The sequence below is a fragment of the Hibiscus syriacus genome, unplaced genomic scaffold (assembly GCF_006381635.1).
Source record: "Hibiscus syriacus cultivar Baekdansim isolate YM2019G1 unplaced genomic scaffold, ASM638163v2 tig00000340_pilon, whole genome shotgun sequence".
Taxonomy (NCBI): domain Eukaryota; kingdom Viridiplantae; phylum Streptophyta; class Magnoliopsida; order Malvales; family Malvaceae; genus Hibiscus; species Hibiscus syriacus.
Genome location: NW_024061783.1, coordinates 9,711,295 through 9,719,239, shown reverse-complemented (window position 1 = coordinate 9,719,239; position 7,945 = coordinate 9,711,295).

Genomic DNA, 7,945 nt, shown 5'->3' with positions numbered 1-7,945 from the left:
AAACGGCTTTCAATATCTTTTCTTCGATCAAATTCAATTGGTCGTATCTGGCTTGCACCCATTCCGCCTCATCTAGCTTCATTTCTGACAAAACTTGAAGTGAGGGAATTTCTAACTCAATAGGTAACACGGCCTCCATCCCATAGGCTAAAGAAAATGGAGTTGCCCCAGTTGACATCTGCACCAAAGTTGAATAAGAATACAGAGCAAATGGAAATTTTGCATGCCAGTCCTTATAAGTCTCAGTCATCTTCTCTATAAGCCTCTTAATGTTCTTATTAGCTGCCTCAACTGCCCCATTCATATTCGGGCGGTAAGTAGTAGAATTATGATATTTTATCTTGAATTGCTCACAGATTGATTTCATCATTTTATTGTTTAAGTTCAAGGCATTGTTAGAGATAATTCTCTCTGGTAAGCCATATCGATAGATGATCTCTTTTATTAAGAACTTACATATTGTTGATTGAATGATGTTTGCATAGGAAGCCACTTCTACCCATTTAGTGAAGTAATATATTGCCACCAAGATGAAACAATGACCATTTGAAGCCTTAGGTAAAATTTTTCCAATGACGTCCATGCCCCACGTACAAGGGATGAGGAGGGGTATGGATCATGTCTCTATAAATTTGGCACTTGTGGCATTTTCTGGCATAATTGATGCAATCAGTCTCCATTATTGACCAATAATATCCAAATCTCATTATTTGTCTAGCCATTGTATGTCCATTGGCATGGGTACCATACATTCTCTCATGTACTTCCTCGATAATTATTTTAGCTCCTTTGGTATATACACACATTGACAGGACCTGATCTGGGATTTTCTTATATAAGATCTCACCATCAAGCACATATCTCGTAGTTATCCTTTTAATAGTCCTGCCGTCATTCTCAGTTGCCTTCTCAGGATATCTTTGATATCTGACATATTGCAAGATATCATAGTACCATGGATTTCCATATTCCTCTTCTTTGATGCTATATCAATGGGTTAGATACTCAAAAGTCTGTATCTCAATGGTCATCATGTTTGAGGTTTCATTTACTTTTCGATTGGTGAGTACCATGCCTCATAATCAGTGTACTTCTTACTGATATAGTAAATTGCTCTCTCTTTCTTCTCAGTGTGGTCATGATGCCCTAGTACACACCCATGGAGTTCTCGAAGATTGATAAGTAGAGAATTAATGGTTTTCCTAAGATAGATGGCACTAAGATTGGGGTATTTGAAAATATCACTTTACTGCTTCAAAAGCTTCTTGACAATCATCACTCCATACCTCTAAGTTATTTTTGCGGAGAAGGCAAAAAATGGGGTTACATTTCTCGATCAATTGTGAGATAAACTGAGTGATGTAATTTAATCTCCCCAGAAATCCTCAAACTTCTTTTTGTATTTGTAGGGGTTGCAATTTTTATTGTCTTTGACTTTGTCTAGATCTATTTCGATTCCCTTTTTGCTCACTATAAACCCCAAGAGCTTCCCAGATGTTACCCCAATGGTACACTTATTTGGGTTGAGTTTTAACTGGCATTTCTTTAGTCGTTGGAAGAGTTTCCTCAAATTCTCAAATATTATTCCTCTATCTTGGCATTGACAATCATATCATCGATATAAACTTCTATTTCTTTATGCATAATGTCATGAAACAATGTTACCATTGCCTCTGCATTTTTCAGCCCAAACGGCATCACCTTGTAGCAAAATATGCCCACATGGTGAAAAACGTAGTTTTCTCCATATATTTAGGGTGTATCTTTATTTGATTGTAGCCAGAGAACCCATCCATAAATGAAAACAATGCATTACCAGCGATAGTTTCCACCAGGGTGTCTATATGTTACAAAGGGAAATTATCCTTCAAATTGGCTCTTTGAGATCTCTATAGTCAATGCACATACGAAATTTCCCATCATTCTTTGGAATTGGGAAGATATTTTCCACCCACTCATGACACTTGGATACTTTGAGGAATCTAGCATTGAATTACTTTTTTACTTATTCTTTAATTTTTAACAAATTCTCGAGTCTCATCCTTCTAAGCTTTTGTTGCAAACATTTACATTTTGACTTTATCGGCAATTATTATACCACCAATTATGTGTCCAAACTTGGCATCTCTTTATATGACCATGCAAATACATCTTTATACTCTCAGAGCAGTTTAATCAAACTCTATCTTCCCTCGGCGGATAGGGTGTTGTCAATTTTCACTTATTTCCTATCTTCATCTAATCCCAGATTCAAAATTTCAGTGAGCTCTTCATGAGGCAAAATCTATTTGTCTTCCCTTTCTACCATTTTTAGCAGTTCAGAAGGTAAGTCACATTCCTCATTATTATCACAACCCTCGACTTCCCCATGACATGGGCAGCTCGAAATCAATCTTCGGGTCAGTGTCATCAATATTCATGTTATTGATATCTGATATCCTGAAAGAGTAACGAACAAGAAGATATATACATATACACATACAGGAGAATTTATCCCATATCAAGATAAATATAAGGAAATAATAATATAAATAATAAAGAATGAAGAAATGCGTGGAAGAATGTTTACCACTTTGTTAATAAATAGAAATGCATATTTCATTAAAAATTAAAAACAAATAGGTTAACCCTTTACATAAGATCACCTATTATCCTAGGTTTAGACAGCAGGGAAAGTTTTCGTGTATTACTCTAAAACAGATTTGTAAAACACATGCAATTCTTTGGTAGTCCAATTGTTCAGCACAAAGCCTGGCGAGCTGGATAAATTCCTACAACCATTTATTCTTCATATTTATTACTTAGTATGACATTAATGCCTAGGTCTCCTAGGGTATTCTTAACAATCGGTTCTTTTCTCACTTACTCCCTTGAAATATACGTCCTCTAGAAATAAAGGTGTCATGCAATAGCGGGAAGGTCATTGGCTCCCAACTGAGATCCTCTTCAGTTAACCTCGTTTTTCTCCTCTCATGTCTCTTCTTGATACGTTCAATTTCTCTCTCAGAGTCGACTGATTTCCCAAACTGAAGCGATCTTTCTTGGTAGTGGGGAAAACAAGGTTACAAGCTCTCTGTAAACGTCTTTCTAGTCCCTTTCCAACCTTGACTCCCCTTCCCAATGTTAGTTTAAGTTCCATTCTAGTGCAGTTAGATAGTATGGGCTTGGGTATCTTCTTTCCCTCAGCCACAAATGTGGCATTGAAAATTTCCAGAGATCTAAAAGAACATTTAATGACATCCTCATTTACTTCCACATAAGGAGCAGTAGTGGAAACAGAAGAAATAATATATTCTTTAATGTTGATACATATCAGTCTTCCTTCAATCATAAACTTAAGCTTCCGATACAGGGTGGATGGCACTGCCCCAGCCTGGTAGATTCACGGCTTTCCTAATAGGTAGTTGTATGTAGGCATGATCTCCATGAAAAAGAACTATATCTCATAGGTAGATGGGCCAATAGTTAGGGGGATGTCAATCTTCTCCATAACTTCTCTCTTCGTTCCATCAAATGCTCGAATGACACTCTAGAAATTTCTCATATGTGTAATGTCGACAGACAACTTCCTTAAGGTTACGAACATTATTACATTTAGAGTAGAGTCGTTGTCAACTAACACTCGAGACAGAACATGTCCTTTGCAACTGACATTGATATGTAAGGCTTTGTGGCTGCCCATCATCCCATACGGGATCTCATAATCAGAAAATGTCAGCTTGGATGTTTGCAACCAACCTATCCAACTTGTCAATAGGTACATTCTTAGTCACAAAAGTCTAATTCAAAACCTTTAGCAGGGCGTCTCGGTGTGCCTCGGAGCTCAATAGAAGAGCAAGTACCGAGATACGAGCAGATAGCTTGTCCAACTGTTCAACAATGCTATATTCACTGTGTTTCAAGAATTTCAAGAACTCAATAGCCTCTTTTTCTATTATAGGATCGTTAATGAATGAACTATCCTCATTTAGCAGCAAGTCAACCTTCTTTCCCTTGTTTGTGGCGGATCTCTTTTCAGGCTCTTTAGGATGATCTGGAGAGTAACACCTCTCACTCCTGGTGAAATGGCCTACTTTACCCATGTCTTCTTCAACAATCTTTAATGCCCCCACATTATCGATCTTACACTCATAAATCCAAGGGACTTGCCTGTTGTCCTTATAAGGGAATGGAGATGGGGGTGTAATGACCACCTTAGGGGTTACTTTTTTAACCACATGAGTTTTATGAGTGATGACTAGAGGGCAATTGGTGTTGTAAACTCCCCTAGACGAACCCTTAGATGCACAAATCTCTACTTCTTCTTCTTCAGTGGTTTCTTTGTAGAACTCCATTCGTAACCTCATAGTTTTATCCCAAAGGACCACATAGAACCCTCAATTTTTGGCATGCCAACTATACATCTAATCCTCATACATATACATTGGGCTTTTAACCACATAATTATTTATCATTCTGTTATTCAAAGTGTATCTTGTTCACATAGTCACTTTCACATGGAGTAATTTCGTATACACATATTCACATGTCACATTTTCATAATCATGTACACAAAAACATCAAAACATAACTTAAGTATAATAACTTGAATAAAACATTGTAAAAATAGAACATAAAAGAAATAGAAAGGTTTTCGATCGAAAACTCTTAGGTTGGCTTATCGTAAGCCGTCCTCAAATCTAATATAAAACAAATGAGTTGCACTTACCTTTGCCTCACGTAATTTCTAGCAAAATCTTTATCAATCTTGATCAATAACATATAACGTCGAATTATCTAAAATTTGTCTTTTTCGATGTCTACACAAGAACAATCGAAAATGAATATTGCAATTCATATCGCTTATAACCAAACATAATAACTTAAGCTGAAAGAAACACTTAATTCATCATTTCAAGCACAATAGTATTGGTACTTCTCCTATAGTATCTATACTCCCCTTCTGTGGTATCGATACCCACTTTAGTATTGATGCCATTTTGGCATTCTAGAATTTCAAACTTGATAATGGTATCGATACCTTACTCTTGGTATCTATACTTCCCTTTTAGTATCGGTACCTCCCTGAATCAGTACCGATATTGATCCTCGAACTCAAACTAATTTTACCTTGAAGTATCGGTACTGTTGTTCCAGTACCGATACCCCTGTCCAAAAATTACCATTTTTATTTCAAAAATTAACCAAAACTTACCTAAATCTCATACTTTTATCTCCCTTTTTGCCTTTAAACTCAACTTCATTCATCAAAACCAACTTATCTCAATTTAATACTCCTAAATATCCAAAATCTCACTAGAACACTTGAATCTCAAAATCATACCATATTTTCAAACATGTTCTTAATCATTTCTAATCCTTCTAACTCCTTAATTAGACCCTTGTCAAGTCAAATTTATCAATAGAATTCTAAACATATCAACAATTCCCTTAAAACCCATTATACACATTCATCATTATTCCCTTCATCTTTTGGTTTTAATCAACCATAAACTTCCTTAAGCTTATATATCACCCAAAGAACAAGAACCAACTTAAAAATTCAAGGAACAAACAACTTGAAATCAACTCACCTTTAAAATGGAGCTCACAACAACGAGGAATAAGCTAACAATGGTTCCAGACTTTTGTTTTTCCTTTCTTACTTTAATCCATGTGTTTTATATCCTTTAAAAAGGGAAGATAAAAATCCTTCTTTGAAAAGATCATAATGCCCTTCCAATAATCCAACTTTGATATCAAGTCCTAAACAAAATTTCTAAAATAAATCTTTAAACTTTTCAAGTTATGTTAATTAAACTACTAAATTTTGAATTCTTACATTTTGGTCATTGGCTCGATATTTGGGGTGTTACATTGAATTCCGAACCTAAATGGCTTGGCAGTGGGTTATGAGCCACATTTGGTTGCTCACTATCACCAAAGTTTATAATGTTATTTTGCCTCAATCTCTGAACAATCATTTTAAAGGCATTGTAGTTCTCTATCGTATGTCCAGGAACCCCTGTGTGATACTCGCATTAGACATTAGCATCATACTATTTAGAGTAGGGAGGTTACAGAGGTGACACATGATAAGGTGACACCATGTGTCTGTCATATAGTATCGGGAATAACTCTTTGTAGGACATAGAGATCAGGTCGAACTGAGGTTTCCCTTTTTCTTACCTTGGCTCCCATGCCCCTACCTGTCAGAACCTTGTGTGGATAAACTACGACTTGAGTTTGAGACATAGTAATTTTGTTGGATTCATATTTCCTCACATTGTTGACCTCGTTATCCTTTTTCATCGGTAGCTTTTTGTAAAACTCACCTACATAGAGTCTCTCATTTATTATCATTTCGCTCATCTCTCCTGCATTAACCAAGTCAGCAAAACTTTTTGATGAATTCCCTATGAGGTGGCCAATAAAAGGAGATCTCAAAGTGTTGATAAAAAGTATGTTAGTTTCCTCTTCCTACAGCGGCGAATGAACTTGTATGGCCACATCCCTCCACCTCTTAGTATACTGTCTGAAGCTCTCATTAGATCTTTTCTCCATGCTTTGCAGCATGATTTTATTAGGCCTCATATCCTTCACGTGCTTATATTGTTCTAGAAAAGCTTTAGCGAAATCCTTCCTCAACCTGATGTGAGCCTCGCTCAACTTGTTGTACCATCGAATGGCGGAACCTGCTAAGATCTCTTGGAAGCAATGAATCAACAGTTGATCATCCCCTACATAGTCAGTCATTTTGCTGTAGAACATAGTGATTTGAGCATAGGGACATCTCGTTCTATCAAATTTTCAAAATCTGGAACTTTGAACTTGGGAGGTAACGCCAAATCAGAAACCATACTCAACTCTTTAGTGTCAATCCCATACATGCTAGTGTCCTCTTTCATAGCCCTAATTTTCTCTTCCAGTTGTTTCAATTTTTCTTCTAATTATTTGTTCGACTCTTTTCTGTCCTCCTCGTCAAAATCTGGGACATCTTCAGCTTGGTGTGGGTGTACGGAGGTACCAGGTGTGGGTTTACGAAGGTGCCTGTTAAGTTTATGTGCACTCTTCCTGGATGAGATGTTGCTCCTTGTTACGCTCTAACATGAGGTGGTGTAAAGCTTAGAGGGTATAGGGGTTCTTCAGTGGTAACACCAATGATTGGATCCTTTCTACGATCCGCTCATGGTGCGAAACCTAGGGGTATAAAGGTTCTTCGGCAATAGCACCGACAGCATGAGTCTAGGACTTCTTCTCTACTTCGAGCTCTTGATCTATTTTCTTCTTCTCTGCCTCTAGTTCTCTAACCTGATGTTCTCTTTCAACTCAGACGTCCTTAATTTGACATTCATTTTCAGCCTTGAGTTATAACTTCCACAGTTCTGAAGTTTTTTTAGTCCAACAATTTCCCAAGCCCGGTTAATCTTTCGATAATCTTACTGCAGGTTCACGAAATCAACCTCAACTTCATCTTTCCTCTTTCACACAAGCTCAAATTGTTTTCTATGGAATCCAACATCAAGATCCAACATGAAATTTTCTCATCTAAGGTCTTTACACTCTTTTTCGTTTTTGGAAATTTTGGTTTCAAATTTATTCCTCGGTATTTCCAACTCAGATAGTACATATCTGAATTGCTCCTCTAAAGGAATAGTTCGATCACAGTTGGATAAGAGAATAATGTCACTCTTCCTTGCATCTCTCCAAACCACATAGTCTGGTGTTAACATGATATTAGCTGTTAACACATCAGTTCAAAAGGTTAACTTCCAAGCATCTGACATTAAACGAGCTGTTTTCTTGTAATGATCTCCATGGTACACAAATTCGAATTTACTAAGCCAGAGGTGGCTGGGACAAACTGTCGTACCCCATATTGCCTTAAAATTATTAGTGGAGCATAACCTACTCTTTCCCATATCCCTAACAGTGTTATCCAATCGGAATCCCCATACTTGTACAA